This window comes from Cetorhinus maximus, chromosome 19 (genome assembly GCF_964194155.1).
Source record: "Cetorhinus maximus chromosome 19, sCetMax3.hap1.1, whole genome shotgun sequence".
Lineage (NCBI taxonomy): Eukaryota > Metazoa > Chordata > Chondrichthyes > Lamniformes > Cetorhinidae > Cetorhinus > Cetorhinus maximus.
In genome coordinates this window covers 55,737,928-55,751,560 of record NC_135897.1, presented here as the reverse complement: position 1 = coordinate 55,751,560, position 13,633 = coordinate 55,737,928, and positions in this window count along the sequence as shown.

Sequence of the window (13,633 nt, the reverse complement as noted above, 5' to 3'; positions counted from 1 at the left end):
ATATGATTTTTAAAGATACAATTTCTAATTTTTCTTTTTCTGGCTGGATTTAAAATAAAACTGGAACCTTCTAAGAGACAATGATGAAACTGCCCAGACTGCTACAATACACATAATTTGGAATTGCACCAAGTGAGATGAAAGCAACAGACACTTAATCACCTTGGGAGCATGAAAGACCCCAACCTCTGCTGGCTTCACACCACCCTGAGACTTTTCAAATGCTTCTGAGATGAGACTTGAAAATGCAATTACCGGTTCTGAAACAATAACTGCAGCAGACATGAACTAATAGAATTTATCTGGAATATACAGGCAGCAAGGTACCTTTAAGGGCCCCTTACCAAGCAGGAGAGAGAACAAGAGATATTACTGTACTGAACACAGACTGCAGAAATTTTGTGCCCTCTCTGTCTTTCTCACTCGGAAGTATTGTACTCGATTTTGCAAAGTGACTATTTGAGAAGAGAAATCTATTGCAAACCGAGACCTTTCGAGAATAAAATGTGGAAATCTGTTTCATATAAATACACCCAGGAAGACAATTGAACAAAATGAGTACAACATGGAGTCACCGCATCGAGACCAACCAAGGGACAGCTAACTATACTCCACTGTTTTATTTTTCATGAGCTGTAAAAATCTTATAAACCTCTCCTCTTACTCTGCCATCTGTACTGGTGTGCTTGTGGGCCCATGTATGAATGGTGGTTACAATTGTTTTTTTAGTTCAGGAGATAGGTTCAATAAATTTAGCTTTTTGCTTGTTGAACCTAAGAAAACCTGTCTGACTAATTCTTTACAAGTTAAAGGGGTAAATAGTGGGACTCTTACAGAATTGTCAAAGCACATCTTCTTTAAATTCACAAAAAAATCCCTGGTATGGTCAAACCTGGAGTGGGAGAATAGGGGAGTCATTTCACCCCTCCCCACACAAGCCACAACAAATTCCAGAGGTCTCAGTTATCATATGTACTTCTATGAGGTATTCCAATACACTATACCCTCTGGGATGCCTCATTTGGAGGCTGGTTTATGAGGTTATTCTTAATAATTCATTGATAATATATGAACAGATTTAACAACATCAAGGAGAAGATTACTATTGAACCCTGGAAAGTAACTGAAGAGGTTCTCTGAGACTGAGATGAATGCGGCGAGGTCCGGATCTTGGAACCAGCACAGGAGTGTCAGATGTTGATTTTGGAGCCTTCACTGTTGGCTCAGGTTCTAAATGTCTGTCTTGCATTTAGCTGATGTTGTACAATCAAGATGTTGGAGCCCAATGATTGAAAAATATATCTGCACCAAAACATACATTATTGCTGCTCAGAAATTATGAATGGACATTAGTTACCTTCATTGTTGGTGTCATTACGCAAGTAATTTTCACTCTTCTAATTTGCGTTTTCCATCTGTCCACAGAGAGACCTGAGCCAATTGAGTTGAATGAGAAACAGCACAGCGCAGTATAACAAGCAATGCAAGGCATGCACACTTCTTCAGCAAATACCAGCACAGGTACTGCGGGACTTGTACCAATTAGTTGATAGTGTGTCAGCATCATAAAGCAGAGGCCAGAGCATTACTAGTGCAGGAAGGAAAGTTAAAGAGGTCCATAGCAAGCAAGCATGTTGTAACAGAATACTCATAATGCTACATGTTAGCGGAATAGATCAGAGACTGGGTACTCTTAAAGGCCAATGCCAGACATAGTTTATTCCGAATTGTAGAATGGCTTCAAGACAGCTTTCCATATGGAGAATATTATCCCACGTAGGGCTATAGTTTGGCAGCTGATGAGCAGTGTGTTTTGATTGTGGCTGAACCTGACAGCAAATTCTGAATTACCACATAATATTGTAAAGCACACTGGTATTCTTCTTGTCTATGATATCTTGCAGTTTTACAAGTTTATGTCCAGTTAGACAATCAAGTCACTGCACTGTGTGTTGTCAAGTGGATTGCCTTTAAGCTTGTGGCAAATTTTCATAGGTCACATTCGTTCAATGTGGTAAACAGGCTGATCCAGGTGACAACAGTCTCATGCTGGTTGCCCTTCAAATTTCATTTGTGAAGGGGGTGTGATGTCCTTGCATGGAGAGTATAGATCATGTTGAGTGTAGACCGCTGTTCTCAAGGGAAGTCGAATCCTGGAGGCTCTATTGTCAGATCATTCACCAGATTTTTGTGACTGATATTGGTATCAGTCCAGATATATATTCTTTTTGTCCAAACCCCCAATGCTCAAAGCATTCTCAGAGCTCCAGAAAGGCTTGTGTGGGATGGGAGTAGACAACCTTCACGCAGTTGACCCTGTTTTCAACTAATGTCATTGCTTCAACATGCGGAGCTTGATAATAAGGTACGCTGGTATTGTAGCCAGTGAATCGAACGTGTACTACACCTATTCATGGATGATCAGTGCTATTCTTTGTTTGAATGACAGAATTAGAAGTTATTGATGGATGAGTCAAATATGAGTCTCTGCAGGAGACTGCCCTTTCTGAAGAAGGGTTTTCCTGGAAGTTTACAATTGTTGAAGGCTGATTGCCTTTAAATCATAAATTTTATTCACTTTTAAATATTGTATTTTGGCCAATAGAGTGAAACTTGAATTTGTTCTCAAGGGAACGTGTGCTTGCAACATGAGCTACAAGTTTATTGCAGCAGAAGGGCAGCTTGCTCTGTCAGTATGAAGAACTGATTGTGTGATAAGTTAAATTGTATAGCTCTTATTTTTTTTTCAAAAGTCTAAGCCAAAAACACCACTGACTTCTTTTTTACTTTTACATAGCTTCCTTTCATTGGCAAATACTTTGGAACAGCTATTATGATTTTAGGGTTAATTTGACCTCTCAGCTGCTGTCGAATAGGATTTTCTTTTCCTTTTACATCCAGTTCAAATAAAAAATTGTACAAGCTTCCATTTGTACAGAATAGGAATTGTTAATATGGATTGAATAAGTTTGTGTATTTCTCTCTGTATTTCTGTCAAATATCTTTGTCAGTCAGAAGCTATTGAGGTGGGCTTGATGGAACAATGATAATATTATGTAGTAGAAGTTGTTCTGGACCAATAATGTAATTTAATTCCTTTGTAGTGGAATGTTAAAAAGGTCAGTTTGATAAGATAATACCTGATATTTTAACCACTTTGAAATGATAATGACAGGTTATCTATTGATTGTTTCAAATTTGGTGATAACAATATACAGAAGCTTTTTCTTACATGTCACAAGACCAATAATCCAAAGGCCCAGGCTAATGGTCTGGGTCACAGGTTCAAATCCCACCAAGGCAGCAGGAGGAATTTATATTCAATTATTAATATATCTGGAATTGAAAGTTAGTCTCAGTAATGGTGACCACGACAACGATCAGTGGTTGTCATAAAAACCCATCTGGTTCACTATTGCCCTTTAGGGAAGGAAATCTGTCATCCTTACCTGGTCTGGCCCATATGTAACTGCAGTTCCGCAACAATGTGATTGATTCTTAACTGCGCTCTGAAACAGTCTAAAAAGTACTGTGTTCAAGGGCAATTAGGGATGGGCAACAAATGCAGGCCTTGCCAGCAAAACCCACATCCTATGAAACAATAAAGAAGAAAACAATTCCTGGCTTCTCCCATGGCTCATTGGTTTTATCTGGTGAGTAGTTGAGCCATACAGATGTGAAATCCCAAGTTTGATACAAATTCTGAACTGAGTTCAATGATCTCACTCATTGTGGGAACATGAGCACTTGAAAAGTACCTGGTCTATGGAGAGCAAAGTTGTTAATGGATCCCTTTCTTCAATATTGACCCACCGAGACCACTGACATACATCTATGAGGGCCTCCATGGAAAGGCTAGTGCAGGCTTGATTGCAATGCTTCAGAGGCCAAATAACTTTACCAACATTTACTATCAATGCTCAAACACAAATAATCATCACTTGGATTGCGCCCTTCATGGAATTCACAACTTCAGGGGAGCAGATGAGGAAAATTGACAAAAAAAATTTCAGACAGGAGAACTTATTTGAATCATCTGCAGGACTTTCACTGACAGTTCACGAAAAACAAAAACTAGCCTTGCTCATGTGAATTGTGCAACTGGCAATTTTTGAATTTCAGGGCTGTGTAACTAGCCAAAACAGAATTACCTGGAAAAACTCAGCAGGTCTGGCAGCATCGGCGGAGAAGAAAAGAGTTGACGTTTCGAGTTCTCATGACCCTTCGGCAGTTCTGCCGAAGGGTCATGAGGACTCGAAACGTCAACTCTTTTCTTCTCCGCCGATGCTGCCAGACCTGCTGAGTTTTTCCAGGTAATTCTGTTTTTGTTTTGGATTTCCAGCATCCGCAATAGTTTTTTGTTTTTATCTCTGTGTAACTAGCCACCTCTCTCTGTGCTACCTTGCTCATTATCTCCATGCACAAATTGTGATTGAGATATTTTTATTAGAGGTGAGCGCTGAATTTTTGGATGATTTTTCAACTGCTGATAATGGTTATCCAGGCAATGTAGGTTTTCTTTTTCATTAATGCTGATGACAAAAGCTTATATGTAAAACAATGAAATAGCGTAATTTGGAGCTGGCTGACAAACCTGCAATTGTGCCAAGGAGCTTTTCTTTTGTTTGTATGGAATTCATCACTGGCAGCTCTTCAGCACTTAGAAAACCATCCATATGATATTATTAGCATAATACTGTGGATGCTGGAAATATGAAATAAAAACAGAAAATACTGGAAAAACTCAGCAGGTCTGGCAGCATTTGTAGAGAGAGAAGCAGGGTTAATGATTTGAGCCCATTTGACTCTTCTTCTGAGCAGAGCTGAAGAGGCGTGTTACAGACTCAAAATATCAAGTCCGTTTCTCTCTCCACAGATGTTTCCGGACCTGCTGAGTTTTTCCAGCATTTTCTGTTTTTATTTCATATAGTTATTATCAGGAACATAAGGTGATAAATGTTGTAATATGTCTTGAAGGAATTGCAGCATGACATCACTAGAAAGGAAGCATGTCATACGATTCAGTTTTAGTGAAGAATTTTGCCGTCGGTGAGCAAGGGGCAGGGCCCACTCACCAACGCGTAAAATGACGCACGGTGACATCGGGTGGGCATCCCGACATCACTGCACATCACTTAGATTGTCAGTTTGGCGGGTGTGCAGCCACGTCGGCTGCGCACCCACCGAACTGTCAAAGACCTATTAAGGCCATTAACAAAGTAATTAAAGTTGTTAAGAATGTTGCCCGTCCAACCTTAATGTTGGTGGGCAGGCGAAGAGCACAGGCGGCCTTCGCATTTTTCATGAAACCTCATCCACGGGCGGGATGAGGTTTCATGAAGGGTTTATTATTTAAATGAAAATTATTGAAAAAAGTAATGGACATGTCCCAGCTCATACGATAGATTCACATGAGGGGACATGTCCTTAAAATTTTTTTCACCTTTATTAAATATTCCAAAACTTAAACTGATCTCCTGGAGGCACCTCCGTGCCTCAGGAAGATTTCTGCGCTCTTTCTCGCGCATGCCCCCGTCCGCATAGGGAGCTCACAGCGCTTCCGGTTGTGCGTCACACTGGGCGGGCCTTAATTGACCCGCCCACTTTAAATGATGGTGTGCACCCGATCAGGGGCACCGATTGGGTTCGCCCTCGCTCTCGCCTGCCCCCGCACAACCCCTCTCCACCCCCGACGGGGGAAAAATTCATCCCTTGGTTTCACTTTTGCTTTTCATCGGAGCACACACACATCTCCTCAGCTGTGATCTCTTCAAGCATTATATACAGGGATATCTGTTCACATATGGGTAGACTTAATAAATGAACCCACAACATGTTTATCCAATCCCTTATGAGTGATTGGTGCCTTTATATTATTACTAAGACACATGACATAGTGTGCAGCAGTGGTTCCTTCTAAACAACATAGCTCTCAGCCTGGCAGCAAGATCAAGTACAACACGGTGAACAGTCTTAGATCATGCTTAGACATAGCATGAGATGACCCTTGATATTCTAGTCACACTGCCATGAAGCTGCAGCATCAGAGAGTTCTGAAACTGCTGCATGGTGACTGCACAGAAAATCTTTGATGAGTGCAGAGATAGTGCTCAAATAAAGAGTTGGTAAGCAGGCAGATCCTTTGTGGTGAACAGGACAGTGCGTCGAGAGGACTGGCTTCAGGTTAGTTCAGTTGGGAAAGGTGAGTGACCAGGGTGTGGCCCAGATCGATAGCAAGCAAGGGACAGTCAAATAAAAAAAAAATCATAAAAATCGGGCCAGAAAAGTTTGCAATTATAATGGGCAGAGCTTTGGAAAAGCGCACGATAACAACTACAGCGACACTCATCCCAGGTACCATAGGAAAAGGAAGCTGCACAAAGGGATATTGTCAAAATGACCAAAAAATTCCCCAGTTTCAATTGGGATGCAGCAGACCCACTATCTGAATTCAGATTGTTTAAACAGCTTTCAGAGGCATGGTTTCTTCATTCAGGTGTTTCTGACCCAGACAAACAAGCCATAAAAATTCGTTTAGCAATTGGGAATGAACAGGCTAAACATGTCACGATTAACAGCAGAAGAGCTAAAGGATCCCCAAAAGATATGGAAGACCAGTTCAGAATCAAGTTAAGCTAACTCTATAATGTTATGATGTGGCAAGTGGTATTTACCAGGTTGACCAAATCCCAAAGGAAAACTTGGCCAGGCTACCACAACAATTTTGCAATTTGTATTTGTTATGAGAAGGTATGTACACTGAAGCCAGAAGTAAAGAGTCCACAACTGCCTTTGGAGATTTTAAAAATTAAATTAAAATATTTATTAACAAAAGAAAAGAAGTTAAACACAAAAGATTACAGTCATACAGTTAAACTTAGTCTTTAACAGTTCCCAAAAGATTTCTACTTAACTAGACTCCCAACTACACACCCCTTTCAGGCAACAGCCCGAGTAGAATCTTAATCTATAAAACCATCCAGCAATATTACCTCAAGCACCCACTGTTGCTATAAAGGAGGTATTTAACAGCTTCTCTCTCCCTTTAATTCGACAATGGAGCTCCAAGGCTTTTAACAAAACCTTGCACTCTGGACCAAGCCAGCACTTCTCTGGGGTGGCTAGAGGCTGCTTTTCCACAGGTTTATTTCACACAGTCCATCTCTCAAGATCTCACAGGGCCACTCATCATACAGCTCTCAATTTTTCCTTAAATGTATTTTCTCCCTTTTGATCTGTAAATCCCATTGTTTCAACTTTGCTTTGGAAGTTACTTTTCCCAGAATATGAAAATCTTTCATGTTGTCCATACGGCCAGCACTCTCGGGAAAAATAAACTTAATAGCTTTGCCTTATTTATCTTGCCAGTTGTAAAACATCTTATCATGTCCCTTTCAAAATCAAACAACCTCTCAATGTATCTACAAATGCAAATTCCATTCACATTGTATCTGTTGGGACTTCATCTTAGCTTAACCATCTCCAATTCAAAATGCCTGTTTTACACTTATCCCTTTGATGATTCAAACCTTGCAGTCTGACTGTCTTTAGTTTAATTAAATAAGTCACAAACACATACACAAACATACACACACAAGCTTGCTTCAGTATCCCATAGTAATATTAGGAAAAAAAGATATTTCCTTTACACAAGTCATCGACTAGAGTGCATGCCATTTCGATAACAGATTGCAGAATAGGCCACTTTGTCAGCAGATGCAGAGAAAAGAGTACACATTGTGATTTTTTAAATGCACATCTAACAGACAGAATTGTGATCACATCCACTCCTATAGAAGCATTCTAGCAAGGTCTGATAGAAAAGCCCAAGGTGTACGGCATTGAAGAACTACCCATAGATGTACATAAGTATGAAGCGATCCTTGTGGCTTGACAAAGCTTACAGGACAGTACATCGCCAGTTGTTGATGCACTAACTAAAACATCCAAACCTAGAAAGCCATGTGGGAGGTGTGATGTTCTGCATGTGCCAAGGAAACGCCCAGCTTTCCAGCAATTCTGCAAGGCATGTGGCAGAAAAGGCCATTAGCAGCAGCAGTGCACCAGAGCAAAGGCTGATGCAGATACAAAGAGCTGTGCACTGATCCAAACAGACCATAGACGACAAATATCTACAAGTAATAAGAATGACCATCTGGTATCCTATCAGATACATATATATATATGAGGTGATTGACAAACCGCAAAATGATTATGGTGATGATGTCTGTAATGAGACGAAGAGCAGCGAATGCATGTTTCACCCCATCAATCTCGTGGAAAACATAGATGCCATCTTACCATCTGAAGTGTTTACCAAGATTCGAATTATTCATCTTAAATAAGTTGGAATTACTCGTTCTTAGCCAAGGTTGACACGAGGGCAAGTGCCAACATGCTGCCCCTGCAAATTCTAAAAGACATGTATCCACAGTCATGGAGGGCCGCGGCAAAACCTACTACTGCGCAACTTTCAGCGTACAATAGTTCACTAATTTCATGTGCACATTCCATAGTGCTAGAGTGCAAGTACAATGACTTCTCCTGGGAGTCATAGATGTTCTACATTGTGAGAGACTAACGGCCCAGCAATTGCAGGTCTGTCAGCATGCTGTCACCTCACAAGAGTGACAATCCATGGAATTAGTTAGGCCTCACTTGGCAGAGCAACCTCAGAAACTACACCTATCACCTTCGTTTATGACCTAATATCGACAGAACTGCCAGTTTCAAGGGAGCTGCAACATTACGTTTGTAGGAGAATGCAAGTCCATCAACTGAACTGGTACTTTTTGTGTATCACAAATACCAGCAGCTACAAGAAGAAATGGTGAAGATTCCACATTACAGAAACTGTGGAGAACCATTGAAGGATGGCCTGATTCAATTCAGCATATCCACAAACATGTGAGACTATGTTGGCCTTACCGGGAAAAGCAAGGCGCCTCACGGGAGCTATTTGTAAAGGCAGTAGGTCACCATACTGGAATCTTTGTGACCTGATATTCTTCAACAATTTCATCACTCAAACGTGGGCATAGATTGGATGAAAAGTCTTGCAAGAGAGACAGTCTTTTGGCTGGGTATTTAATTGGCTGAATGCTGACAGTGAAATCACCGTCAAGAACTGTGAAGCATGTCAAGAGCATATGCCAAGGTGACACAAAGATCTATTGATTCAATTTGAAGCTCTTACCCATCCTTGGTCCAAAATTGCAACCAACCTCTTTCATGTCTGTAGCATGGCTTCATCATCATCATCGACGACTTTACCAAGCACCCCAACATTCGGCAATTGCACAATATGTCAAGCACAACTGTCAGGTACACTCTCAGTGCTATTTTCAATTTATTGAAGTGTCTAGAGAGAGCATTATGGGTGATGGTCCACAATTTATTGGTAAGCCATTTCAGGATATGTGTGAGAAATTGAATATTGATCACACTACTTATTCTCCTTATTGCCCTAGATCTAATAATTTAGCTGAATGATTCACATGGTGAAATCCCTCATTCTTATTTTTTTTAATTATTCATTCACAGGATGTGGGCTTCACTGACTGGGCCATCATTTATTGCCCATCTCTAATTGCCCTTGAGAAGATGGTGGTGAGCTGCCTTCTTGAACCACTGCAGTCCATGTGATGTTAGGTACACCCACAGTGCTGTTAGGAAGGAAGTTCCAGGATTTTGATCCAGCGACAGCGAAGGAATGGCAATAATTTCCAAGTCAGGATGGTGAGTGACTTGGAGGGGAACTTCCAGGCGGTGGTGTTCCCATCTATCTGCTGCCCTTGTCCTTCTAGATGATAGTGATCGTGGGTTTGGAAGGTGCTGTCGAAGGAGCCATGGTGAATTCCTGCAATGCATCTTGGAGATGGTACACACTGCTGCTACTGTGTGTTGGTGGTGGAGGGAGTGAATGTTTGTGGATGTGGTGCCAATCAAGTGGGCTGCTTTGTCCTGGATGATGTCAAGCTTCTTGAGTGCTGTGGGAGCTGCACTCATCCAGGCAAGTAGGGAGTATTCCATCACGCTCCTGACTTGTGCCTTGTAGATGGTGGACAGGCTTTGGGGAGTCAGGAAGTGGGTTACTTGTCGCACAATTCCTAGCCTCTGACCTGGCCTTGTATTTATGTGGCTAGTCCAATTCAGTTTCTGGTCAATGGTAACCCCCTAGGATGTTGATAGTGAGGGATTCAGTGATGGTAATGCCATTGAACTTCAAGGGGCGATGGTTGGATTCTCTCTTGTTGGAGATGGTCATTGCCTGACACTTGTGAGGCACAAATGTTACTTACCACTTGTCAGCCCAAGCCTGGATACTGTCCAGATCTTGCTGCATTTGGACATGGACTGCTTCAGTATCTGAGGAGTCGTGAATGGTGCTGAACATCGTGCAATCATCAGCGAACATCCTCACTTCTGACCTTATGATGGGAGGAAGGTCATTGATGAAGCAGCTGAAGATGGTTGGACTGAGGACACTACTTTGAGGAACTCCTGCGGTGATGTCCTGGAGCTGAAATGACTGACCTCCAACAACCTTGGTCGACAGACCAAGCAAGATATGCACTTTGCAATGTTACATCTGAGAGCGACACCTTTATGTGCAAGCATTCCATCGCTGGCAGAACTCATTTGGCAGGCCATTGTGTATCAATCTAAATACTCTTATCCACTTTACTCTCTCAGAAACTAGGCAGCAAATTTTAAAACTGCAAGAGAAGATAACCAACATGCATGGTAAAAGTGCAGTTAAGAATTGCCAAGTTTACAGTTGGGGCAATAAGCTCACATGCAGGGTCCCAAAAGAGGCACATAGCAACTAGCCAAGGTGACAAGGATTTCTTTGGAACCAAGGTCCTATGAAGTCATTACACACAAAGGCGCAATGGCGAGGCATGACCAAGGACAGATCAGGTCCATTCCAGATTGTCAACTACTGTACAGACCTGTTGCATCATGGACAAGGTCCCAAATGCAACCAGGAACAACATCCAAGCATAACAATCCCACAGATCACGGTGAGCAATTAAAGACACCTCCAGACAAGGTTACCATTACAAGGTCTGGGCATACCATCAGATTACCTCTACGCTTTTAGATTAATCTCTTTACACTTGTGTAATGGTAGCTAAATATGAACTTTTATTGTAAATAGTCATACTTCTTTGGAAGGGGGAAAGTATCCATAAAAAGAAAGGGGGATGTTGTAATATGCCTTTAATGGATTGCAACGTGACTTCACTAGAAAGGAAGTGTGTCATATGATCCAGTTTAATTACACATTTGCTTTTCATCAGAGCACAAACAGACACAGCTTTGCAACTCTGATGTCTTCAAGCTTTATATCCATGGCCAGGACTTTACAGCCCTGCCGTGGCGTGTCTCCCCCCCCAGCGGATGCAGCGAGCCATTTAAGCCTCCATTCAGTTCGGTGGGACCTTAATATCCCATAGGGCGGGAGGGGCTGTAAAATCCTGGCCCATGTATATCTGTTCACATGTGCCTGGGCTTAATAAATTAACCCACAAAGTGTTTACTTACCTTTATGAGTGTTTGGTGCCTTTATACAATTATTATCACACACAACAGTAAGAACCCAGGCATCACATGCCAAGTGAATTGACTTCCCATCCTCATCTTTTTATTTTTAGCTGCAGAAAATGGCTATGGTTGATTCCTTGAATATATTAATTCTGCAGCAGTTGTTGAGAGATTTGTCATGAATGATAACTTGCTGATACACTTCAGGAGAAAAATCCTTCAATTTTATGATAATACATTCAAAAAGAATTAAGACTAAGATGCATTTAAATATAATCATATAAGCTGCCACAGAGGAAGTGTGGCTGACTATAATTCCACATCATAAGATAGTACAGGACCAAATGGTGGAAGAGAAGGTATCTTACTTGTGCTAGAATTGCTAATGACATAAAAAGTAGTTCTTAGAAGGTATTTCACTTTTTAATGACATCACATCTTCTGCACAACATCAATGCTATCCAAACAGGCCACCCTTTCTGAACACAGTGCAAGAGCTGGAAAAGTCAACATATCATTGCTTATGCAAAAATGTGCAGAAATAGGATAATAGCAACTTTGTGCACGTTTATAAAACATATAATTGCACATAGTGTCTGCACACTTTATAGACACTATCTTGCAGAAATCCTGGTGTTTCTTGACAAAGTACACAAAAGTTATAAAGTGTGAGATGAAAGCTGGTTTTTATTTTCCTTTATGTTGAAAATAATAAAGGGCCCCATATTATATAACCTATTCCATGGTTTTCATCATCTGATATTAATATATATTACCACAGCTTTGGAAACAAACAACCAATTGTTTTTTTGCAGCTCCATTCTCTGTGCTCTCATGTCTCTTTCGAAGTTCCAGATTTTTAATTTAGGCCTTTAGAGTATTTTTAAGCAAACACTAGTGAAAAAAAGATGAAAATTAGCTATAATTGTTAATGGCATATTGTCTCACATTTGCTCAGATCTAAATTTGGAATATGGGAATATGATTAATTAAAATTACAGTTGAAGTACAATCTGCTTTCAATATTCCCCTTCCTTGGCAATAAATCTTCTGGGATGCGTGTTTTGTTGGTAAGTGGCATTCGCTCTTTTTTTTACTATTTATTTTCAATCACACAGCCAGGACCCATTGGAGTAGAATGAAGGCCAGCCTCGTTTATGAATGCTATTTGCGATAATGTTCTGATGACCACTAAAAATTCTACTAAATAGATCACATATGGAATCTGATATTAGCTTGGAAAAATTGTGCAGTTATTTTTAATTTGTTCACGGGATGTGAGCATCATTGGCAAGGCCAGCATTTATGACCCATCCCAAATTGTCCTTGAGAATTGGCCTTGTGGAGAGTCACTTTCTTGAACTGCTGCAGCCTGTGTGATGTAGGTACAGTGGCTGTCCAGAAACCCTGGCTTTATCGTAATAGTGGAGTGAGCCATGTGGTTACAGATTGTAGTTGAATATAATTCAGCTGTTGCTAATGGTCCACAGTGCCTCATGGATGCCCAGATTTGAGTTGCTAGATCTGTTCTGAATCCAATTCATTTAGCACAGTGGCAGTGCCACACAACATGATGGAGCATATCCCTGATGTGAAGATGGAACTTCATCCCCACAAGGACTGTGCAGTGGTGATTCCAATAAATACTGTCATGAATAGATGCATCTGAAACATATAGATTGGTGAGGACGAGATGTTGGATTTCCCACTACCTACTAGTAGGCCCAGTCTGGCAGCTATGTCCTTCAGAACTCAGTAACATTGTCAGCAGTGTTGCTACGAAGCCATTCTTGGTGATGAACATTGAAGTCCCCCACCCTAAATATATTCTGCACACTTTCTACCCTCAGTGTTTCTTTCAAGTGGTATTCAACATGGAGGAGTTCTGATTTATCTGTTTGGGAAGGGCAGTAGGTGGTAGGAGATTTCCTTGCCCCTGTTTGATCTGATGCCATGCGACTTCATGGGATCGGGAGTCAATGTTGAGGACTCCAGGGGCAACTCGCTCCTGACTACACATCACAGTACCACCACCTCTGATGGTCTATCCTGGCAGTGGGACAGGACATACCCAGGGATGGTA